At 49.4% G+C, this 25,572-nt stretch overlaps 1 protein-coding gene across 3 annotated transcripts in view; it reads left to right on the top strand.

Annotated features, from left to right (window-relative positions):
- Window positions 1–8,835: 8,835 nt before the first annotated feature.
- Window positions 8,836–25,572, top strand: part of ELF4 (E74 like ETS transcription factor 4) — a 41,853-nt gene continuing 25,116 nt past the window's right edge. Inside the window, exons 1-2 of one of the 3 annotated variants that reach the window (XM_077826240.1) lie at window positions 8,836–8,909; window positions 10,622–10,833. The gene's annotated coding sequence lies outside the window, so the exon portion shown is untranslated. Of the gene's footprint in view, window positions 8,910–10,621; window positions 10,834–22,668; window positions 22,738–23,687; window positions 23,791–25,572 lie in introns of those variants that run through there. The other 2 variants (XM_077826238.1, XM_077826241.1) reach the window with 2 other exon arrangements.

Genomic DNA, 25,572 nt, shown 5'->3' with positions numbered 1-25,572 from the left:
CGGCAGCCTCGCAGGAGCTGGGAGCTGAAGTTAAAGCTCCTCCCTATGGAGAAAACACGTCAGTCTGCAGGGGACTCAGGTGGGTGCTGACTCGGGATCATCCCTGCAGCCTTCACTTCAAAAGGGGTCAAGTGGTGAAGAGGAGGAGAGAGAGAGAGGAAAAAAGCCACCAGCAGACTCCCCCTGGAAAGGCTCCTCCGAGCAACTGGCCGGCCAGAGAGGTGTTCCCCAGTGCGGCCATCTCAGCTCCGATCCCTGCAAGTAGCTGGCCAGCCAGTGGGACTCCTCAGAGCGGCCACCTGGGTAGGACAAAAGGAGCAGAGGAACCTCCTGCTGTGAGCTCAGCTGCCGCACAGTTGGGCAGGGAAGCTCTGGAAGCTGAAACCTGAGAAGGGGCTTCCTGCTGTGAGCTCTGCCCTGCTCTGAGCTCTGCCCTCGCACCGACAAGGGGCTTCTGTGAGCTCTGTGCTGCTCTGAGCTCTACTCTGGGCAACTACTGCACCGAGGAGAGGGCACGGTTACTGTACCATCTCTAAAAGAGCGGCACAGAGAAGCCCTGCTGTCAGCTCTGCTTCAGCACCCAGACACCAGAGGCTTCCACCCTCATGCTCTGAGGCAATGGTACCATCCCCTAAGGAGAGGGGACAATTACCGTACCATCTCTAAAAGAGCGGCACAGAGAAACCCTTTGGTACCCGGTGCAACAAAACTCCTATCTAGGAAGTGTTCTGCACCTTCCCAACCATTGATGCCGACTACAGACACTCTTTTGGGGTTCTGGATGAGCCCATGGTAACACAGGTGCTCTGATACTTTGGAGACCTGTGGCCTCAGTATCCAGGGAGAGACAATTACCATACCGTCTCTAAAAAAGTGGCACCAACAAACGTTTTGTACTGGGCAAAACTCTCATTTAGGGAGTGCTCTGCCCAACTATCAGTACTGACAACGTACCACGGACACTCCTGTGTGGTACCAAATGAACCGTGGTACTGCATGAGCTCTGATACCCTGGAGACCTGATGATAGGGGAAGAACCACAATCCCCATTACTTGGTACCAGGACCCCTGTATCGAGCACATTCCGGCACCCAGAATCGCTCTTAGCACTGGGCTGTATACTGTCAATACCCCAGTCAGCGGCACCCTTACCCACTGACAAATCTGACACAGGCCAGGAGGAGATCATTCCCTGGCCCCTCAAGGTGGCCCACCACCACACTACAAGGGTCATCCCCAATTCCATCACGCCAACCACCCGTGCCTGCCTTCCTGCCTCTCCCTCCCAAGGCCCTGTTGTAACTCTTCGGGTATAAACACACACATGGCACAACTGTCTCCAGTGTCTCTCCGAGAGAGTCCACCAGATGGTTTGCTACAGCCTGGCACCTGAGCCAGGGCAGGAGAAAGCTTTTTCAGAACAGGAAAGAAGGGGGAAAAGAAAAAAAGAAAAAAAACACCTGAAGAGGAAGCTACCTCTTCAAAAACACTTCTCATCGCTCCCAGATGAGACTGTACTGCCCCACCCCTCATCACTAGGTGAAGATTTAAGAACTTTCTTCAAAGTAGCAGCCGTGTTAGTCTGTATTATCAAAAAGAAAAGGAGTACTTGTGGCACCTTAGAGACTAACCAATTTATTTGAGCATAAGCTTTCCTGAGCTACAGCTCACTTCATCGGATGCATACTGTGGAAAATACAGATGTTTACATACACACAAACCATGAAAAAATGGGTGTTTACCACTACAAAAGGTTTTCTCTCCCCCTACCCCACTCTCCTGCTGGTAATAGCTTATCTAAAGTGATCACTCTCCTTACAATGTGTATGATAATCAAGGTGGGCCATTTCCAGCACAAATCCAGGGTTTAACAAGAACGTCTGAGGAAGGGGGGTGGGGGGGGTAGGAAAAAACAAGGGGAAATAGGTTACCTTGCAAGGGGCCACAGCAATGGTTCCCTCAACCCACCCAGCAATATTGTTAACCTATCCAACTGTACTCTTAGCCCAGCAGAAGCTGCTGTCCTATCTGGGGCCTCTCCTTCTGCCCCTCCACCCCCACGAACATGATACAATTCTGTGGTGACCTAGAATCCTATTTTCGACATCTCCGACTCAAGGAATATTTCCAACATACCTCTGAACAACATACTAATCCACAGAGATCTTCCTACCAACACTACAAAAAGAAGGATTCTAGGTGGACTCCTCCTGAAGGTCGAGACAGCAGACTGGACTTTTACATAGAGTGCTTCCGCCAATGTGCACGGGCTGAAATTGTGGAAAAGCAGCATCACTTGCCCCACAACCTCAGCCGTGCAGAACACAATACCATCCACAGCCTCAGAAACAACTCTGACATCATAATCAAAAAGGCTGACAAAGGAGGTGCTATTGTCATCATGAATAGGTCGGAATATGAACAAGAGCTCGGCAGCTCTCCAACCCCACTTTCTACAAGCCATTACCCTCTGATCCCACTGAGAGTTACCAAAAGAAACTACAGCATTTGCTCAAGAAACTCCCTGAAAAAGCACAAGATCAAATCCGCACAGACACACCCCTGGAACCCCGACCTGGGATATTCTATCTACTACCCAAGATCCATAAACCTGGAAATCCTGGGCGCCCCATCATCTCAGGCATTGGCACCCTGACAGCAGGATTGTCTGGCTATGTAGACTCCCTCCTCAGGCCCTATGCTACCAGCACTCCCAGCTACCTTCGAGACACCACTGACTTCCTGAGGAAACCACAATCCATCGGTGACCTTCCTGATAACACCATCCTGGCCACTATGGATGTAGAAGCCCTCTACACCAACATTCCACACAAAGATGCACTACAAGCCGTCAAGAACACTATCCCCGATAATGTCACGGCTAACCTGGTGGCTGAACTTTGACTTTGTCCTTACCCATAAATATTTTACATTTGGAGACAATGTATACCTTCAAATCAGCGGCACTGCTCTGGGTACCCGCATGGCCCCACAGTATGCCAACATTTTTATGGCTGACTTAGAACAACGCTTCCTCAGCTCTTGTCCCCTAACGCCCCTACTCTACTTGCGCTATATCGATGACATCTTCATCATCTGGACCCATGGAAAAGAAGCCTTTGAGGAATTCCACCGTGATTTTAACAATTTCCATCCCACCATCAACCTCAGCCTGGTCCAGTCCACACAAGAGATCCACTTCCTGGACACTACAGTGCTAATAAACGATGGTCACATAAACACCACCCTATACCGGAAACCTGCTGACCACTCTGCCTATCTACATGCCTCCAGCTTTCACCCGGACCACACCATACGATCCATTGTCTACAGCCAAGCTCTGCGATACAACCGTATTTGCTCGAACCCTTCAGACAGAGACAAACACCTACAAGATCTCTATCAAGCATTCTTACAACTACAATACCCACCTGCGGAAGTGAAGAAACAGATTGATAGAGCCAGAAGAGTTCCCAGAAGTCACCTACTACAGGACAGACCTAACAAAGAAAATAACAGAACGCCACGAGCCGTCATCTTGAGCCCCCAACTAAAACCCCTCCAACGCATTATTAAGGATCTACAACCTATCCTGAAGGATGACCCAACACTCTCACAAATCTTGGGAGACAGGCCAGTCCTTGCCTACAGACAGCCCCGCAACCTGAAGCGAATACTCACCGGCAACCACATACCACGCAACAGAACCACTAACCCAGGAACCTATCCTTGCAACAAAGCCCGTTGCCAACTGTGCCCACATATCTATTCAGGAGACACCATCACAGGGCCTAATAACATCAGCCACACTATCAGAGGCTCATTCACCTGCACATCTACCAATGTGATGTATGCCATCATGTGCCAGCAGTGCCCCTCTGCCATGTACATTGATCAAACTGGACAGTCTCTACGTAAAAGAATAAATGGACACAAATCAGATGTCAAGAATTATAACATTCATAAACCAGTCGGAGAACACTTCAGTCTCTGGTCACGCGATTACGGACATGAAAGTTGCAATATTACAACAGAAAAACTTCAAAACCAGACTCCAGCGAGAGACTGTTGAATTGGAATTCATTTGCAAATTGGATACAATTAACTTAGGCTTGAATAGAGACTGGGAGTGTCTAAGTCATTATGCAAGGTAACCTATTTTCCCCTTGTTTTTTCCTCCCACCCACTCCCCCAAGACGTTCTTGTTAAACCCTGGATTTGTGCTGGAAATGGCCCACTTGATTATCATACACATTGTAAGGAGAGTGATCACTTTAGATAAGCTATTACCAACAGGAGAGTGGGTTTGTGTGTGTGAAAAAGGGAGGGGGGGAGAGAACACCTGGATTTGTGCTGGAAATGGCCCACCTTGATTATCATACGCATTGTAAGGGAGTGATCACTTTAGATAAGCTATTACCAGCAGGAGAGTGGGGTAGGGGGAGAGAAAACCTTTTGTAGTGGTAAAACACCCATTTTTTCATGGTTTGTATGAATATAAACATCATGACTGCTCCACACAGGCTATTCTCCAAGGTTCACTTCATTGTAGTGGCATACTAACCCCTGTACAGTGACTGGACTTTATCAGCACCAACCTGATGCAGTACAAGCGAGAGCGCTCCTCTCACTACCCACATTCACCACCCTGGGACACGTCTCCCTAATATGCTGGGGAGCTCACCTACACAACAAGGTTCAGGACAAATGGCCTTCCACAGAAATGACCTTCCATATCACTCTTTTGGGGCTAAGGGCTGTCAGGGGTGCCTGTGCACAAACTCTCTGCCTTTCATCAAAAACAACACACAAAGGTTATGATGGACTTAATGTGACCTGTATGTTTTGTATAAACTGCCAAGGAGCTGCCAGATCTCCCTCCCTCTGCAAGACAGCATTCAAACTTTGGAATTGATGCACCCATCACAATGTGCTCATCTTAGCTGTTTGCCTACAAGGGATACAGAACAGGATATCCAACAGTCTCAGTTGGAATTTTCTCATGACAATGAGTGTATACTGAATTCAGAGGTGCTTCAGGATATAGCCACCCTTTGGGGAACCCGGCCTATGGATCTCTTCGCTACTTATCGGAACAAGGAAGGTCCTTGTTACTGCTCCAGGGCCGGCTTGGGGAAACATTTACTGGCAGTTGCCCTCATCTTCCCAGTGGACAGGGCCCACTTGTATGTCTTTTCCCAGTTTCCTACCCTATCCAAGATTCTGTTGAAAATTCAACAAAACAAAGCGAGAGTTATTGTGATTTCCCCTCTTGACAATGACAAGTCTGGCTCGCTTACCTGACGCAGATGGCAATATGCCCTCCTGTTCCTCTGACATCAGCCCATTCCTCACCATCTCTCTCAGAACAATGAGCTGACCCTTCACCCTAACTCATGGGTCCTCCGCCTTCAGGCTTGGATCTTTCTTTGTTCCAAGGCTTAGAAGCAGAATGCTCTGACAAGCTGAAACACATATTGCAACACAACCCCAGGTTGACCACTCCACATACCGATCTGCAAAATGGAAACGACTCCAAGTTTGTACCATTCCACATGGACAGACCCAACCTCATCTTTCCTCCCTCTGATTTTGCGCTACATTTTACACACTCGCTTAGCTCCCTTAAGGTACATCTCTTGGTGAAAATGGCTTCCCACTCAGAGCTTGCTCATCCACTAATGCGTAGACTCTTTAAGGGCATTAGGACCCTCTTCCCGCATGTGACACTACCCTGGGACTTTAACCTAGTTCTCAGGGCTTGGACTAGACCTCCCTCTGAGTCCAGGGCAACTTGTTCTCTCTTACACCTGTCCATGACAACAGCATTTCTAATTGCCATCACCTCAGCTAGGCACATAGGAGAAATAGCGGCCCTGATGGCACACCCATCATTCACGGCCTTTGTCTTTAAATAAAAAAAAAAAAAAAAAAAAACCCTCTAAGGCCATATCCCAAGTTTCTCCCTACTTTTTCTGCAGTTTCCATATGAATCAACAGATCCATCTCACTGTTTTTTCCCAAAACCACATTGTGACAACTGGGAGACAATTGTGCATTGTGACGAAGCGGGACTATTCTTAGTATTTCCTCTGAATATTGTGAAGGTGCCTCAGTTTCCCCTATGCAGTTCTTAAGTATCTAGGGGGTGGGATATGGGTGTATGATTGTTGCAGAGCCCTAGAGGGCAGGTGTGTGCAGGGGTCTAGACACAGAGAATGGCTGACACCCTGTTTCCTGGCAACTGATGGCCTGGCCCTTCTCCCCTGCAAGGTGAGAGCTAAAGGGTTGGAGAACAAAGGAATCCGGTGTCCTCCTGGCCCGGGAAAAGGACAAAGCCTAGAGGAGGAGGAGCTGGAGAGAGTTTCAGTTTGGGGCTGGTGGGGGACGAGGAGTAGAGTGCAGCCGTGGTTGTCTGGCTCATTGCCCCCCAAAATGGACCCAGCTGAGGGGTCCTGTTCTCTGCACCTACAAGCTCTGTGTTAGACCATGTTCCTGTCGTCTAATAAACCTTCTGTTTTACTGGCTGGCTGAGAGTCACGTCTGACTGCAGAGTTGAGGTGCAGGACCCTCTGGCTTCCCCAGGAGCCCGCCTGGGCGGACTTGCTGTGGGAAGCGCACGGAGGGGCAGAGGAGGCTGAATGCTCCAAGGTCAGACCCAGGAGGGTGGAAGCCGTGTGAGCTGTGTGTCCTGCAGACAGTCTGCTCACACAAAGGAGACTTCCCCAGAGTCCTGCCTGGCTTCGTAGGGAGCAGTTCCAGAGCATCGCCCAGGGACTCCGTGACATGCATATGCTAGATATTAGAAGGACATGAGCATTCTACTTGGACAGGACTAAGGACTTCAGGAAATCCCCTAAACTCTTCCTTTTGTCCACAGAAAGATCCAAAAGCTCTGTGATATCTCCTCAAAGACTATCCAAATCGGTCTCTAGTTGCATTAACCACTTAGCAAGGGCGCAACTTGCTCCCGTCCATATGCACTCCATGAGATCAGTTCCTACCTCAGTCACATTCCATAGGGGTATCCCAACTCCCCAATCTATAGAGCAGTGGTTGGGGTCTCTGTTCATACTTTCGCAGAACATTATGCGATCACTGAAGATTTGGCCACTGACACCATCTTCGACTCCACAGTATTCTCCGTAGTAAAAGACTCCGCTCCGAAGTCCTAGCCTCCAGTGGTGGGTACTGCTCTGGAGTCACCTAAAGTGGAGCACCCCTAGGGACACGACTCAAAGAAGAAGAGGAAGTTACTCACCTTGTGCAGTAACGATGGTTCTTTAAGATGTGTCCCCCTATGGGTGCTCTACAATCCGCCTTCCTCCCCTCTACTTTGAAGTTCTCTATAGGGCTCTGTGGTAGAGAAGGAAGTGAAGGGAGTTCGCCCATGCAGTGCTAAATAGCCTCAAGGGAGGGAGAGCACATGCGTGGACTCAAGGGGACACTGCTACCAAAAACTTCCGCTTAGAGGTGCAGGGGTACACAGACACCTAAAGCGGAGCACCCAGAGGGACACACATTTCGAAGAACCAGCGTTACTGCACAAGGTGAATAACTTCCTCTTACCAGGTTTTAACTGCTGTTTTAACCCCAGTGTTTGCAAGGTAGACACAGTTGGAGTGCTGGCTGCATGCTGCACAGCCCAGCAAGGAGGGGCTTTGCAGCCACAGGCTTGTCCAGTAGAGCTGCTCTGTGTGACTCAGCTGCTCTGTACGGGGTGTACCATCCCTAGTCAGAGCAAGAGGAGTGAGAGGTCCTAGAGTGATGCAGGAGTGCGGAGCTCAGCCATGCCTGCAGCAGCTTTGATGCATCTAAGGGGACTTCATTAGTCGAGTTCAGGACAGCACCATAGGGGGTGTTTAGTCAGGAAGCCACTTGACCATATGGCCCTGGAGCTGGGGTCTGCTTCCAAAGCTGGTAGAGCCCAAGCTGCAGAAGAGCAAAGATGATGCTGGGTAAGCTTCCCCCTAGGGGGGGCAGAGCAAGCACTTACCACCCCCAAATTATTCTCAAGGGGCCCTGAACGCATAGGTGCTGGAGACAAGGGAGGAGGGGCCCTGCCCTCCCACTTAAAAACCTGCACTTCACACCCTGATTCCTTAACACGCCTGGGAGGGGGAGTGTACTGTGACCAGGTGCCAGGACCTGCTCTGTGACAGGCCATGTACCATGGCGGTGGTTGTTCCTCAGCACCAGGTACCAGCCGGGGAAGCTGGATGGACCCATCAACTGAGGGCCTTGGCTGGCCAGCAGGGAGCTTAAGGGGAGTGCCTAGGGTGGTGCGAGGGCCCCCAAAATGCCCACCTCCCCCCACTAATAGGACCCCACAATGCTCCCTGCTCCACAGCCCAGGAAGCAGTGCAAGTGTAATGAGCCTGCATGCTCGGGAGCTGTGTGCTAGCAGCTCAGGGGAATGAACCAGCCTGGCCTGTGGCTGGAGCAGGGCCTCAGGCTGGGTTTCCCTGGGGCAGTGTTGTGACAAGAAGCGCCGTGTTTCCCCTCTAGGTGGGACACTTTGCTGGCTGAGTCGGCTCCCCATTGAGAGCCCCCCAGCTGCAGGTTCTGTCGGCGCAGCCCCAGCTCTCTAGCACATCAGCCAGCAGCACAAGAGGAAGCGAAGCCTTAGCCGTAGGGGCAAAGCATTCTCTCCTGAGGGAAGCTGGCTCTGGAGCCAACCTCCAGAGGGAAGCGGGTGACTCCAGTCTCGGCACCTTGGGGAATACCAAGGTCTCCGTCTTTGATAGAGCCTTGGCAGCACTAACCAGATGTTTCACCCCTCACCCAACACAGGCTGACCCCACCCACTCCAGCTCCAGCCTCCAGGAAGCCCACGCAGGCCTTCCCTGTTGTCGCTCTATATTCCAGGAAGGTGCTCGGATCCTGTGGCCGGTGAGGCAGATCCTAAGGTAGATGGGCTTCTGCAGGGACCAGAGGGAGCAGCAGCAGCGGAAACTCTGAAAACAGCACTGGCTCGGCACAGTATTAGGCTCCCATAACCCAGCTCACCTGGGCAGTCCCCTCTTCCAGCCAGCCCACACCAGTAAACCCACTTCCCCTCATTGCAGCAGCTCCATGGGCTTGGACAGCCATGAACAGGGGCTGAGGGCTAAGTAGGAATGTGGACCTGTAAGGAGGGGGTGGAAGGGACAGGTGGGAGCCACACTCCAGAGTGTGGTTTGTTGGACCCTGACACTTCTTTCTGTGGTATGGCCAAGGTCGCATCCCCTCTGCCATGCACCCCAGGCCTGGCCCAGTGCAAACAGCATGGACAGAGCCTGCTGCCTTTCTGCCCTGGCTGGGACTGTCCCCTCTGTGGCCCCACAGAGAGCATCTCTCTGAGATGCCTGCACAGAATCTGTCAGCCACTCATGCCAGTGCCTGCTCCCCATGGGAGCCCAGACTGGATTTGCTCCAGCTCCCTTCTCCCATTAATGCTCTTGGTGACATTCATGCCCTTCTTACGGAGGTTACCTTCTCTGGCCCCCTTGCTGCCCTGGTCTGTTTCTGCTCCCCCCTCGCAATCGCCCCTGCTCCCAGAACACCCTTTCTTTTTCCTCCTTCCCCTATAGCCCCTCGCTCAACTCTCAAATCACCTCTGAGCCCCTGCCTCCCTCAAGGTGCTCTGGCTGCCTGTGTTGCTCACATGCTGCTACCCTTCGCAATAGCCTTTGCTGGATAGTGTGGGTGGGTGCAGGAGGGGGGAAGAGAGGCAAGTGGCTTAATGGCCCTGGCTCCCAGCAGCAAAGAGAGCAGGAGTGGGGCGGGCAGGAGTGGGGCTGACAGGATCCAGTGCTGCTGCACTGAACAGAACAATACTAGATGTGGGCTCTCCTGTGCTGGCAGTCAGGTACGAGTGTGCATTCTGCCCCTGCAGCTGGCCAGGCGCTGCTACGGATACATCTCAGAGAGTTGGCAGCTGGGCACTAGGTTGCTTCAGATCCAGCATCCAAACAACCCCTGGAGATCAAGCTGGGCAGCAGCTGTAGAGTTCTCACTGGTAGAGTCCCACAGGGATCTCTCATCTGCCCCAGCCACATTAGCATCTCCCTGCAACCTCAGTGGGGCCCATGAGATGTCATGGCCCCTACTACAGCAGCATAGACGCCTCCCAGAACTAGTCAGAGTCATCCTGGGATGAAGCTGAACCCAGCCAGGTGGAGATATTAGTGATGGGAAGAGAGGATCTGCCCTCTAATCACACCCTAGGGGCACACCTGGGCACATTCCTGCTTCAAGAAGACAGGGTCCCTGCAGCATGTGCAGGGCGTAGCTCAGAGTTCTGGCCCCGGGCTCTGACTTGTTTCATGTGCTCACCGTACAGTGGCTGGAGCTCTGCTTTAGCCCTGGGTTTTGTGCTGCTGTGTGCAGAGATTCTCTGTGGTGAAGAGGCCTGGTGCATTGTGCACATTCTGCCCTCTCACTCACTGTGCATGCTGAGTCCCCCACCCCTCTGTTTTGCACACTCAGTCCCCCTCACTCAGTTTGCAGCTTAAGGGCACTAGATCTTAGGCATGATGACAGCTGCAGCTGGGTGACTAGAGCTTCTTCCCCATCGCACTCTCCTTCCCTCACTGTGGATCACAGTCATCCGGCTCACCTGGTATTTGCATGTCTGCAGCGCTTGCCATTGGCGAGAGGAGCCGGAGGCGGGCCCCGGGGACACGCCCGGCTCGCTGACTCACTTGCACAAGCCCAAGTTGTACTTCTCCTTTTTGAATGTCACCACTTCCCCATCCTGCTCAAACAGGATTACTCAGGGAAGCCCTCGCTTCCTGCACAGCTTCTGGGGCTCCAGGGACCGTGCACGGGAGCATGGCCGCGCGCCCTCAGGTACATGGCTGGGAGACAGAGCTAGGGGGGGCGGGATTTGCTCTGCTGAGACCTTGCTGGTTGTGAAGGGTGCTTTGGGGGCAGGTGCTGAGGTGGGGATGGGTTGGGAGTATGGGCAGCCAGCAGGGCTTTCTTGGGGCACTTGGCCATGTATAGCAAAGGTGGCTGGGATCCTTTGCTCATGTGCCCTGCCTGGGGCAGAGCCTTCTGTTAACCAGGAAGTGACACAACCCGCCCTGCAGCCTCTGGCACTCAGAACATTAGCATGTGGGTCCTCGCCCATCTCCAGCCCTGAGAAAATCCACCTCGGAGCAGGCCACCTCCCCCCAGAACAGCCACACACCTGGGTTCATTGTCCTAGTCTCACTCCCTACACCCAGGGGTATGGGCATGCTCGCTCCTCACCCCCCAGGCACCTGCCAGCCTTGCTCCCCCACCCCTACGCTCACCTGCGCTCCCCACCACGCATGCTGCAGCCTCACTCACTGGCCTGTATGTTCACAGGGACACTCCTTGGCTGGAGCACCCAGCCTGCCCCTCCTGTGGGTTAATGTTTGATAATACATTGAGTCAGTCACTGTAATCAGCACCCGACAGGAGGGCCGTTCACCTTGGACTTGGGGGTTGGGGAGTCCCTTCCCCGTGCAGTGAGCCATCTCTGGAGCGGGGCAGAGGATGAACGAGTCTGGCCTCAGCCTGCCTCAGCCTCTCCTTGTGCAGTTTTATGGGAGCCGAGTGCCGTGTTGCTGCCCCTCTGAGCTCAGGAGGGGCTGTGTGCACTCAGTTGTTTGGACCCAGCAGGGCTTGGGCTGGGGCTGCCTGGGCAGGGCCCTGCTGTTGCTGTCTAAGGGAGTGGCTTGTTTGCAGCTGTTCTTGGCATTGCTAGGGTCACTTGTTTGTTCAAGGGGTTGCTGAGCACCTTCCCAGCGAACAGGGTCAGAGCCTTCACTGACCAAGGCACAGCAGCCCAGCTCACTAGCAGCTGTTCCGTTCCAGGGCACTGGACGCAACTGATTTCAGAGCTGAGTCTGGGGCTGCACCAGGCCTAGCTTTGAGCCCAGCCTGGAGCTCGTGAGCAGCTGGGAGGGTAGGAGCCGTCACTCAAGGGCAGAGTGGCTGTGGCTCCCGAGCCTTCTTAGTCTGGACGGGAGTACCAACAGCAGTTCTGCTGCACACCAGCCTTCTCCTCCATCTGATAGCAAGAAGGGCTCCCTGCAGCCAGCCCCTGGAAAGGCCCGGACATAACAAAGGCAGGTACCTCCTAGTAATGGCCTCCAGGCAGTATCAACATCCTGTAGCCAGCCCCCTACAGCAGCTAGCATCACTCACACATTGCTGTGGTTTGAGCAGTAGGCTACCCACCACTCCCGCATCTTCCCAGCCCTCCCTGTTATTTCAGCAGCACTTCCCAGTGCTTGGTCCAGCCTCTCTCGTAGGCCTTGTTCTTCCAATCTCCTCCCTGCTCCCCTAGTGCTGACCTTCTGCTCGCCTGGACTGGGGCAGGGCAAGAGCCTTTGCTGCAGCTCCTGTCATGCAGAGCATCCTTCCTCCCCCTGCTGGCCTCACCCACTCTCCATCCCTGCCCGCAACTTTGTCAGCACAGCCTGCCTCCCTCCTTCCACCTCACAGCTTCCTCCTGCTAGCTTTGGGCCTGAGGCTGTTTCTCTGGGACACTTCCCCCACTGGGGTGTTCCCAAAGGCCAGGGACTGCGGGCATGAAAGGCTGGCTGCACCGAGGGGTTCCTGACAGCAGCCTACTGCTGCCAGCACCGATAGCAGCCCTAGCATAGATGGCTCCCCTCCACCGCCGTTAACGCTGTGTCCTGTGCAGCCTCCCATCCCCCCACCACGATTAACACTCTGCCCCGTTCAGCTCCCCACTCCCATGGCATTATATAGTGGCATTATGGTATTTTCTGTCTTATTATCTATCTCTTTCCTAATGATTCCCAACATTCTGTTTGCTTTTTTGACTGCCGCTGTACAGTGGGCGGATGTTTTCAGAGAACTACTCACAATGACTCCAGGATCTCTTTCTTGAGTGGTAACAGCTAATTTAGACCCCATCATTTTAGATGTATAGTTGGGATTGTGTTTTCCAATGGGCATTACTTTGCATTTATCAACATTGAATTTCACCTGCCATTTGGTTGCCCAGTCACCTGGCTCTGTGAGATCCTTTTGTAGCTCTTCACAGTCTGCTTTAGACTGAACTATCCCAATGCTGTCCTGCTGGGGGCGGCTGATTCCCAGCACCTGCCTGCTGGGCTCATTTCTAAACAGGGCTGGCTGTTCCCCAGCCCGCTCCTTCACTCTCACTCTGTGACCCTCTCTCCAGGGGCAGGCGCTGTCTGTACGGACTCCGCAGAGCACAATGGGAACACCCTCCCAGCCAGGCCCAGCATGCTCTTCACACTCCTCATCCTTGGGCGCAGTCTCAGCCACCAATGTCTGCTAACACACAGCAAATGCATGAGGTATCCCCATCGCAGTCGCAGGGTCACCACTATCATGCTTCCTCCACTCCCCTAACGCTGGCTGTGGAGGACAGAACACAGGGCCAGTCTCTGCCCACTCCTCACCATCCGTCCAGGAGCTGGGCTCCAAACTCCTGGCTCTAGGATGGAGACATCGGCTTGGCTCTGCTGTTTGGAATCACTCCTTTTCCTGGGTGGTTGAGTCCAGCCCATGTGAGGCGGTGCTGAATGCGTGATCAATTCCTCCTTCGTTAGCACTGTCTGTCTGACATCCCACAGCTGTGACATGAGGCTCAAAAGGTCCTGCAGCAGCAAATTCCCAGCTCAACACTGCTCCAAGCCCCGATGCAGCAGCTAAGGGGAGGAGTGGAAGGAGCCCTCGCTTGTTCTGCTCCGCAAAGTAGCTGAGCGCTCATTGCCCTGGGTCTCAGAGCAGCCCCTGAAGGTATAGCAGTATGTTGTGTCCACAGTACCATATCGAGTGCACAGCTACTCCAAATCCTCTGCCAAACGTAGCCACCAGCATCAGTTGTCTTGGCTGAGCTTGCTCACTTTGCCTGCATGGGGCAGGGTCTTTCTCACAGCCCGGCTCCGAGGTTTGCTGTGGCCCTTGGCACAGACCACAATATGCAGTTGCTCCCCTCTGTGCACGGAGCTTTGCAGCTGGTATGGCCTAAGCTGTCCATGAGCCATCCACATCAGCTGCCAGTCTAGGCACTCAGCTCTTATGGCAGGGGCCCAGTTCCCAGGTTCACTCCAGCAGCACAAAGCAGCTGGAACACCTGCAGGTCCAGCCCACTCAGGACTTCTCCTGTGTTGTACATGAGGTGGCTGCACCTGTCCACACACACTCACCCACCATCACTATAAGTTGGCCTCAAGAGGAGCCAGTCTCTGCTGTTAGGTTGGCCTGCAGCTCCCTGGAGATCTGAGAGTCTGTTACTCTGAGAGCATCTCCATTCTAGGCTGTCTCAGAAGCCACTCTGTTGTGGGAACACAGTATCCCTTAGAATGAGGCTCCCAGGCCTAGCAGCCTTTCCATGGAGAGGGGTCCCAGCTCCTAGCCATGCACCTCTGCCCAAACCCAGCCCTCCTTCCTAGGGGGTCAGAGGTAGTCTTGGGAACAAGCACCGCCCTTAACAATAGCACCACCCTTTTATCTAACCCAGGCCAAGCCAGGAGTAGAGCCAGGCCAGGATCTCTAGAAAGGTTACACAGACTCTCTCGCCCCCTAGCTAGACACACATGGACTCTCTGCCCCTCCCTGCACCAATGCAAACGCCTCCCATCCTGGGTCAGTCCAAGCTGGGTGCTTCTGCGTGGGCTGAGCTCAGGATGGTGGATCGGTTACCTGCCCTCAGCTCCAGGATGAGAGTTTATGAAAGTCCCCATTTGCCAGCCACTCCCTCCCTGCCCTTGCTCAGGGCGCCAGCCTCTTTCCCTCCTGTTCCTGTGTCTCCTCTTTCAACCCTTCCCCATCCCGCCCAGTCTGCTCCTCAGCGCCACCCCCAACAGGTCAGAGTTAATTCTGCGGGGTTGACTGGCACTGCCCTCACAGCCAATCAGGTTTGTGCAAAGTAGCAGGGAGGGGGGGAAAGAGGGAGGGCAAGGAGCTCCACACAGCGCTGATGTTAAATGCCACCCGGAGGCGCTCTCTCACTCAAATGCACTGGGCAGCTGGAGCAGTGACAGGTCAGAAGCAATGGAAGGCAATGCTTCCTGCACGTCCCTGAAGTGAGCTGGGAATCTCCATGTGCCATGTGCAGCCCCATAGCCAGTCCTTCTTCCAGCTCCTTGGCTGCCCAAGCCACCTTTGGGCTGTCTGTGTTCTTGGGCAGCCAGAGCTTGCTCAGCCTCCGAGCGGCTCTACTTTGTGCTCAGTCTGGCCTGCAGTCCCTGGAGGTAGAAGGGGGGCAGTGTGGAGACCAGCTGCCAGTCACACGCTTGCTGAGGAATCCCTTATGCCTGGGCTCTCCTGAGTGGGAGGACGAGACCTGCTACCTTTAAGGCTCTGCTACCTGTTACGGTGCCAGAGCAGGCAGGAGCTTTAGAATAGCAGGATATCAGTCTCACTGAATAGTCTCTTGTGAAACCCACCCCTTGTAATTCTTCTGGAACCCTAACTGAAATTCTGTTAATCAGTGGTGGCTAGGCCCTCTGCCCCCTGGATGTTCTCTGGGGTGTGTAAGAGAGTCACAGAGCACATGCCCAGACTGCTTGCATGCAGTGCATTTACTAACCCCTTGACATGCCCCTGCCCCATACAGCCATGCTCCAGCCTTCAGACACTCTCACACCTGCCACCGCGGCAGCCGCATGTACCCCTCCATCTGTCTGCTGTGAAACTTGCTGCCTCTGGGGGTACAGCCAGGAAGGCGAAGCCCCCAAGGTGAAGCCTGAGAGCAATAGAAATAGCTGAGCTAATGGTTTTCAGCAACAGCAGTGCACACAGCTCTGTGTTTAAGGGGAAATGCCTCCCTCTGTGGGGCTCACAGCCCAGATGCCGCAGCATTGTGCTAGGCCAGAAAGTCCCAAGGCAGAAGAGCTCAGCACCCGTGGGCAGCCAAGCTGAGCTCTTGTGAAAGTCTGGCTCCAAGTGACCATAAAGAGAAATGAAACCGACCGTGCTCCTCTTCTGCCACAAAATGCAAACCCGAAAGCAGCCCCATTGGCGGGGAAGAACACGTAGCTGCCTGCCCTTCTGTAAATAGCATAGCTAGAACTGTGCTTAGAGCAAGGTCCTTCTGACAGCACTCCCCTGTCCCTTAGAGCCGGTCCTCCTCTACCCTTATGCTGTCATTCACATCTGGGCTAAGATGACCACATTTTCCAGATTAAAAACAGGGACACTTTTGTGGCAACCTTAAGAATCCCCACAACCTTCACCTCAGCATCTTTCCTGCCAAAGGTGAGCTGCTCTGCAGGGCCCCGGCATTGGGTAATATAAACACATAGCATGGGCAGGAACACGGAATGGTTTTCTTAAAGTCCCAGCTCCTGGGTTCAGGTGAAACTAAGAATCTCAGCTTGCATTAGAAAGTCAGTTTCTAGTCCTGGTGATTGCAGAGAAAAGCTGGAAACTGGGACCCAAGAGTAGCCTGAAGGCTCACATACCAGAAGGCAAAGAGAAATACCCAACATTTGTTATTTTAAAGACAGGTTCATGAGTTTTTGGGGCCTGATTCTTGATGTTTGATCACTTGGGATTGGCGACACAGCACAGAGTACACAGGATATATTAACCTCTACCCCCAACTTCTCCTTGAAGAGAACCACACATGGCAGATGCCAGTCATGGGATGCAATGCATTCTTGGCTGGTGCTCAGAGGTATGGAGTGTCTGTACTGAACAGAACAGAGCAGAGCCCCTCAGTTCCCAAGGTTTGTCTACGCTAGCCTTTTCTACCTCTGGTTAAGCAATTGCCAGTTAAGTTGAGGCAGGTAACATGTTGTTAAAGACTAGTGTGAGCACTCCGCTGATGTCTGTGTGTTTCCCTAGGGCTCAGTCCTGGGACTGGAGACTTGATTCTTCCTTCTGAAACCTAAGAAATCAAGTGCAAAGAATTGTGTTAAGGCAATATATATATATATATATATATATACTTGAAGCTTTAAAAAGAGCCAGTTTTCCAATGCTGGAAGCAAAATTGAGTGTGAGAGGAAAAACATTTTCTATTAACTTTTTTATTCAATTTTTTAAAAATATATATCTATATACAAACATAAACTATACATAAACGTCTCATAATATATTAACCATTCACTAACTAACCTTAACTATATTTGAAACAGTTAATTATATCTATAATATGAAAGGTTAAAATATAAATCAATTATTTGTATTGCACACACATAAAATTTGTTTATAAAAATCCAGCTAATAAAGAAAAATGATTACATTAAGATAAAAAATAGAAGCAACATTCAGAGGCGGGAGATAGAGCTGAGGAAGTGGGCAGGGAGAAAGGTGAAGCAGGAGGGGTGGCAAGCATTTAATAGGGTCATTCAGATACTTCCAGGAAAGCATCCCATGTCTCTGAGAAATTTTCTTGGATATTTCTCTGACGGTATATGATGATTTCCATGGTGGCCCAGTTTAGGCCTATGATCAAGTCCTCAAGTTGGTTGCTTTTTGGATTTATATTTTTGTAGTACAAGTCCTATAGCAATTTTTAGCCAGAGTTTTTCAGATTTATTCAGTTTCCCATTAACATCCATCAGATTTAAAATGACAAGTTTAGCTTATAAGGCAATTTTATTTGATAGGAAAAAATTAACTGCAATTAATTTCTGCCCAAAACATATGGATGCAGGCGCATTCCCAGAACATATGGGTTACGTTAGCACCTGCTGAACCGGTGCCAACATTTGGTGGCTCAGAGGCACCTGTTTTGAACAGTCAGAGATGGATGCAATGCAGCCTCCATATGATTTTCCGCTGGATTAATCTTAAACAGAGATCCAAGAAATAGGTCAGAGCATTGACTAAAATTTGTTTCCATTGATTAGGAAAGAACAATTGGCCTCGTTTCTCCTCCCATTTCTTTTTTAGGGAATCTGTGTTTAATTCAGTTTTGCTGGCCAAGTGTATACATAGTGTTACCATAGGACTTGGCAATATGGACAATATTTGGAGAAATGAAAGCAGTTCAGGTGACTCAGGGGTAGCTTAGGGATGGGGGCCAAACAAATGGGAGATTGCATGGATGTATTGCCATTCCATTTTAGTCTCTAGATTGAACTTTCCATTAATATTGTCGAAGGGAGGGAGGTATCATTTTCTATAAATTGGCTGATGGTCAAAATCCCTTTCCTAATCCAAATTGGCCGAATGATGGGGTTGCCTTTTAGACAGAGTTCTGAGTTACCTCCGATAGAGGCCTTGGTGTGTAGAAGGGGGTGATCTTCAACTTCAGCAGACATTGTACGCCAGGTGTTTCTGGCTGCTGTAATCTGGTTGGTATTAGTTGCTCTTTAGGGAATCGGTCATAATCCTAGTGCAGTGCACTGGAAAGGGGTTAAGGTGTGATCAATTCTACTTCCAGCTGAAGCCAGTCGGGGGCTCCGCAGCATGAGGGAATGAGGTGCTGCGCTGCTTGGATAAGAATTATTGCCTGACGGTGAAGTGTAACATTGGGAAATCTGAACCCACCTGTACTGACAGGGAGCTATAATCTGTGTAAGGAAATTCTGGGCTTGTTGCCAGCACCCACAAAGAAGGGCATGGACCTGGTGTTCATTTTGGTAAATTAAAAGGGAGGAATATGGCTAGGGAGGGAGGTCAGAATCTCAATGATCCTGAGCAGGTTCAGGATGTTGGTTTGTCCCCAAAGGGGGAGAGGCAGTGCCTGCCACCTGCTGAAATCATTTGCTAACTGCATGATTAATGGGGCTAGATTAACCTGGAGTATGTTTTTCATTTCCTTAGGGAACAGATGCCAAGATGCTGTTGCCACCTAAATGTCCCTATAGGAGACCCATTTCCAACTAAATCCAATGAGATCTTCATTGTTTTCAATTTATCTCAAGTGATCTGGTAGCCAGAGAATTTGCAAAAGTTATCTATCGTTTTTAGGATATTTGGAATAGATTGATCCAGATGTCGTCTGCATATAGAAGGATTTTTGTCTCCTGAGACCCTGATTTAATCCCTTGGCATTCCCTAATTAGTACTGCAAGTGATTCTAATGCTAAATTGAAAAGGAGGGGAAGAGGGGGAATCCATATCTGGTTCCCTGAAACAGATCAAAGGGCAGGGGGTGCTATTTGTTTGGGTACAAGAGTTGGGATTAGAATATAACAGGTTTATCCAGGAAAATAAAGAATTTCCCCAACCCAAATTTATCCAGGGTAAGCAACAGGTATTGCCACTTCACCCTGTCAAAGGCTTTCTGTGCATGGAGTGAAATGATTGGGTGGGAATTTCTAGAATGCCAGTGGAAAGCCATTAGGGTGACCAGACAGCAAATGTGAAAAATCGGGAGAGGGGCTGGGGGGTATAGGAGCCTATATAAGAAAAAGACACAAAAATCAGGACTGTCCCTATAAAATCAGGACATCTGGTCACCCTAAATGCCATAACGTTAATCAATTGACGTTTGTTACCTAAACCAGGCCTTTTAAAAATAAACCCCACTTGATTGGGGTGAACCACATCATTCATTACTTGTTCAAGTCTCTTGGCCAATATTTGTGAAAGCATTTTTGTATGGATACTGATTAGAGAGATGGATCTGTAGCTATTACACTTTCCCACATCCTTACTCGGTTTAAGTAGTGCTAATTAGGGCTTCCCGCACAGAAGGCAGCACCATATCTTTCTTTTTAGGCATCTTTGTCCATATATAATAGCTTAGGAGCCAGCATTTCTTTGAGACTTTGATAGAATTCTGTCAGTAGGCCACAAGGGCTGAGGGTCTTGCTCAGACTCATTTCCTCCATGGCCTTAATTATTTCCTCCGATTGCAAAGGAGAGTCTAGTCTGGCCTACTCCTCTTCTGAGGTTTGTGGGAGTATAACAGTTTTAACACAAGTATTCAGTTCTTCTGGGTCAGGTGGTGAATCATTATAATAAATGGTAGAATTTCAAAAACTGATCACTGAGCTTTTTTTGATTAGTCGTAATCTGCCCTGGTGCTGATTTTGAGTCATACTATTCATGATCTTTGACCTCTCACTTGTAATCTGTATGTGAGAAAGCTCCCTGCTCTCGCCCCGGACTCCCACTAGGTTTGTGTGAGTCTAACAAGAGCAAAATCGGCCTGAAGTCGACCAATTGCCTTGCTGCCGAAGGTGAATTGTTTAAGATTCCCTTGGGTGGGGCAGTTTGCACATTCTAAATCCAGAGCTTGATTTGTTTGGTTAGCCTGGCTAGCCCTCTTCCTATCAGCTGAGTAGGCAGTGGTCCTGCCCCTAATAAAAGCTGTTAGTGGGTGTGACAATCCAGGCTAACGTGTGGGTGTGTCACCCCTGCCCTCTAACCTGGAGTGCCATTTACCATGCCTTGCTGCTGCAACCTCCAACCTGGACTCCTCACAAACAGTATCCAGCAGTAAGTCACTCCCAGCCATGTCTCTGTGTGTGCGGCAGCCAGACAGCCACACCTTGGCTCTTATCAGCCAGGGTTATGCTGCAGGGTGACTCCAACACATCCCCAGTCCCAGATCTTCTCCCCATAAATGTATGTCCTGTACTGCCCAGTCCTCTCCTGGACAGTACAAATATGATAAGTCCATTATTCCTTTAAGGGAATAATATGCACACAACTTGTTACCCAAATGGAGTTACCCAGACACTTCAGCTTGAACACACTGGATTAGACAAAACAGTAAAACAAATTTATTAACGACAAAAAGAGAGATTTCAAGTGAGTACAAGTGATGAGACTAAAAGCCAGAAATAAATCCATGATATGCCTATAAATCCACAGTACGCCCACATCTTGACTACTGTGTACAGTTGTGATCGCCCCATCTCATAAACGATATATTGGAATTGGAAAAGGTTCAGAAAAAGGCAACAAAAATTATTAGAGGTATGGAACGGCTTCCTTATGAGGAGAGATTAATAAAACTGGGACTTTTCAGCTTGGAAAAGAGACGACTAAGGGGGGATATGATTGAGGTCTATAAAATCATGACTGGTCTGGAGAAAGTAAATAAGGAAGTGTTATTTACTCCTTCTCATAACACAAGAACTAGGGGTCACCAAATGAAATTAATAGGCAGCAGGTTTAAAACAAACAAAAGGAAGTATTTCTTCACACAATGCACAGTCAACCTGTGGAACTCTTTGCCAGAGGATTTTGTGAAAGCCAAGACTATAACAGGGTTCAAAAAAGAACTAGATAAATTCATGGAGAATAGGTCCATCAACGGCTATTAGCCAGGATGGGCAGGGATGGTGGAGGGATAAGCTGGGAATGAGCAACAGGGGATGGATCACTTGATGATTACCTGTTCTGTTCATTGCCTCTGGGACACCTGGCATTGGCCACTGTCGGAAGACAGGATACTGGGCTAGATGGACCTTTGGTCTGACCCAGTATGGCTGTCTTATGTTCTTAAATGGTTACAAGAAAAATAAAGATAAAACACTTACTGGTGCCTAACTTAACAAACTACATGAGATTCAAAGCAAAGGTTTCTCACCACTTGCTTTCAGCAGTCTTACTGACCAAACTCTGTAGGTCAGGATCCTTCCCCCAGAGTCCAACAGCTGCTTCCTCTGTCTCTTCAGGTGCAGTGAATGCAATAGGTAGGGAGAGAAAGAGGGGTGCCTTGGGGTGTTTGTCCCTCCTTTCTATAGTTTCAGTCCCCCTCTTGAAAAAACATTTCCAGATGAGATCCAGGAGACAAAGTATCTATGTGGAAGGATGTTCCCTGCTGTTTCTCCTTCACCTGTTTGAGCTGCCTTTGTCTTCCCTTCTTGCTCGATGACTCTGCTTACTGCATAAATACAAATTAAGGCAAGCACACCTTCCTTTCTTTAGGGCAGACCTGTTTACCGACTTGTGTTTGGGCAGGGCTGTGGGGTTTGGAACGTGTGTTAATAACATCATGCAGGGGAATCTTATAGCTTCGCCCACAATGTTGCCATACATGTTTTACCACGACAATACATCCAGCAAATTATGAGTTTTCAAATGATACCTTATAAAGCATACTTTGTACTAAGATTATTACAGTAGTGTGGAGAATGTGAATACAGGGATGTGTTCCATCACACACAAATGTTTATCTTTCAAAAGAAAGGAGTTCAGTCTCCATCTTTTACAAGGCCAATTTGTCTTGGGAGGGGAAAAATTTAGTATCACTGGTGCATGATCAGAGATTGTGATAGACTTGATTTCATTATTAAGTACTGAGTCCACCAGATTCATAGAAATCAGGAAGAAATCTATTAATGAATATGTAGAATGTAGGAAGGAAAACCAGTAAAAGCCTTTGTTGCAGGGTTCAGCAATTGTTATACATTTTTAAACCCTAATTCTTGCATAATGTATCTTGTATTTTTCTACAATGGGATTGTGTATGCTAGAGTCGGCCTCACTTGTCTAAAAAATGGTCCAACATCTCATTAAAGCTCCTGCTGTGATGAGTGATTCTAGAGGGATATTAATTAATTTGGCAAAAACTTGTTTAAAAAAATTTGGATCCTCTTTATTGGGTCCTTCTATATTAATCAGGGTATACACAGAGTCAGAGATCTTAGCTCTCATCAGCAAAAATCTGCCTTCTTCTTCTTTATTTACATGTAGAATTTGTACAGTGAGTCTTTTGTGAAACAATATTGCCACACCTTTGGCTGCAGAGGAGAAACTGTTACACACTGCTACCCACATCCACCCACTCCTAAATTTCTCTGCCTCCAAGTCATTAAAGTGAGTTTCTTGGAGGATGATAATATCTGCTTTCAGTGCCTTTAGGTGGGTGATAATTCTTTTTCTTTTTATTAGGTGATTCACCCCTTAATTGGTCCAGGAAACACAATTTATAATATTAGCCATAAGGAGTGTTTAGGCCAAATATTTCTTTCTCAGGTGCCTGAATTGTGTCCTTGCTTGGGCCATTGTTAGCTCCATGTCTAGGCATGGTGCATCTGGGTTCCCTCTCTCCATTCCAGGGACATGAGGAAGAGGGGGAAAGGGTGAGGTAGGGAAGACCAGGAAAGATAAAAGATTAGGTATGATGTGGGAAACAGATAGGAAAAAAAAAAAACAAAGTGGTCAAAACTGACCAAGGATCACTTTAAAATACATGATTAATATAAAAATGTAAATAGGACCTAAGTCCAAGAGGTTTACCAAGGTTGGCCTTGTCACTCAAATGTGAGGAAAAAAATTAGACAAAACAATGTGAATTATAATTAGGAATTGTATAAAACAATTTTTTAGATGCCCAAAAAATCACAATTCTGCAATCCATATAAAGCCTCTTCCATTCAAAAAAGTGAGAAGAAATTAAGAAAGAAAGTGAAAGCAACAATAACAAAATACAAATAAAATACAACAATTGTATTTTAATTTGGAAAAATGAGGACTCTGATAGCAATGAGTACAAATCAGTAGTTAGGAAATGCAGACAATTGACAAAGAAAGCCAAAGGAATCAGTGAAAAATCTACAACCAGTGGGTTGAAGGACAATAAGAAAGAATCCATCAGGAACAAAAGAATCCTAAGAAATGCTATAGAGCTGTTACTGGACAAGGCCATTACAATTGTCACTAATGGTGCAGAAAAGGCAGAAGAGTTCAATAAATAGTTCTGTCTATAGAAAGAAGCAAGATGATGTACACCTTACAGTGACAATGAAATACTTTCCATTCCAATTGCAACTAGGCAAGATGTTAAACAGCAATTACTGAACTTAAAACAGTTTTAAATCTGCAGGATCCAACTGACACTCAAGAGTTTTAAAAGAATTGGCAAAGGAGCATCTGGGACATCGATAGTGATATTTAATAATTCTTGGAATATTGGTAAGTGCCAGTGGACTGGAAAAAAGTTAATGTCATGCCTGTATGTAAACAGGGTAAATGGGATGACCTGGGTAACTACAGATGAGTTAGCCTGACATTGATCCTGATCCATAAGTATCTAAATATGGAGGAGATCTCTAAGTGCAGAGGACTCTTTAATGTAGCAGACAAAGGCAGAATAAGATCCAGTGGCAGGAAACTGAAGGTAGTCAGATTCAGACTAGAATGGGGCATAGCAAATGTTTAACAATAAGGGTAATCAACCACTGGATGTGGTAGATCTTCCATCACTTGAAGTCTTGTCATCAAGCCTGAGTGTCTCTTTCTGAAAGCTCTGCTCTAGTTCAACCCAAAGTGAGGGGCTGGTTGCAGGAATCCCTGGGTGTACTTAGAATCATAGAAGGTTAGGGTTGGAAGGGACCTCAGGAGGTCATCTAGTCCAACCCCCGGCTTGAAGCAGGACCAATCCCCAATTTTTGCCCCAGATCCCTAAATGGCCCCCTCAAGGATTGAACTCACAACCCTGGGTTTAGCAGGCCAATGCTCAAACCACTAAACTATCCCTCCCCCCTACTACTTCTCTAGCCTGTGATAGACAAGTCCAACTAGATGATTGTAATGGGCCCTTCTGGCCTTAAAATCTCTAGGTGAATTCCTGACCTTTTGGAAGTCCATGGGGGGTTTCCATTGACTTCAGTGAGGCCAGGATCTCACACTATGAGATTTAAGGCTGTACAACTGGGTGCTCAGAAATCAGGAAATAGCAAAGTTAAGGTTGAACACACAACCTTCCTCTGTGTACGCAGTATAGTACAGTCTGTAATTACAGGGGCACAGATTATTTTAGATGCACGCTTTTCCATTGCCTTAGATGCACATCTCATATGTCTCAGGTACGGACGGCAGCAAAGTTAATTTGGGACTGGGCAATGTATGCTCTGAGATGGGAGGTTTATCCCAGGCTGGGGAGGGGGTTTGACCCCCCAGGCTGGAAGAGCTGTCCCCAACGCAGGGAGGATTCTTGGGGTGAGAAGGTGCCCCATGCAGAGGTATCACTGCTGTGTTAGCAGCAGCAAACATCCAGGACTCAGTGGATGGAAGAGCCACGTTTCTATGAGAAACAGCCATGTGTTGCCCCCCCGCCGCCCGCCCATCTACCGCTGATAATCTGTAAAGTTACCACAGCCCTGTGCGTGCTGCATGTTCTGGGAGTGAGATCTGCTGGGAGTTCTCCTAGCTGAGAGACAGTCTGGCCCCCCCAAATGGAGATTTCATGTGCACAGGCCCTCCTCTCCCACACAAGAAGTGGAGCTCGCATGGCATATGCTGTGCAGGAGGAAAGGGCTGTGGCTGAGCTTCTTTCTGAGCCTCTTCCTGCCGGGTTTGCACAGCCCTGTCTGAAGACTCCCTGACAGGAACACAGCGTAAGGAGTTTGCTGTCGCATTTGTGGTCAGTCGGGCAGACGTCCCGCAGCTGAGGCGTAGCTGAGTGCTGTGAGCTGGAGGCCTGGCACAGAATTTCACACATGGTCATGCCCTCCGCAGCCAGAAGCAATGGTTTGGCTTGGTGCCTGGATGCCTTGGGACTGCACTCAAACAGCTGCACAGTCCCTGGGACCCCCTCTGCAGCAGCGATGTAAAGTCCTGTCAGGCACTTTGCATCCTGCCCCCCAAGGACGAGTTCAGTCCCACGGGTGGTCAGGGCAAACCCCCAGAATCACAGAAATTAGAGCTGGAAAAGCCCTTGTCTAGGGAGACATCCAGCACATTCTCCAGTGGCCA

The sequence above is a fragment of the Eretmochelys imbricata genome, chromosome 9 (genome assembly GCF_965152235.1).
Source record: "Eretmochelys imbricata isolate rEreImb1 chromosome 9, rEreImb1.hap1, whole genome shotgun sequence".
In the NCBI taxonomy this organism is placed as follows: Eukaryota; Metazoa; Chordata; order Testudines; family Cheloniidae; genus Eretmochelys; species Eretmochelys imbricata.
The sequence above is the reverse complement of the archived record's forward strand: the minus strand, read 5'-3'. Positions and strand labels throughout refer to the sequence as shown.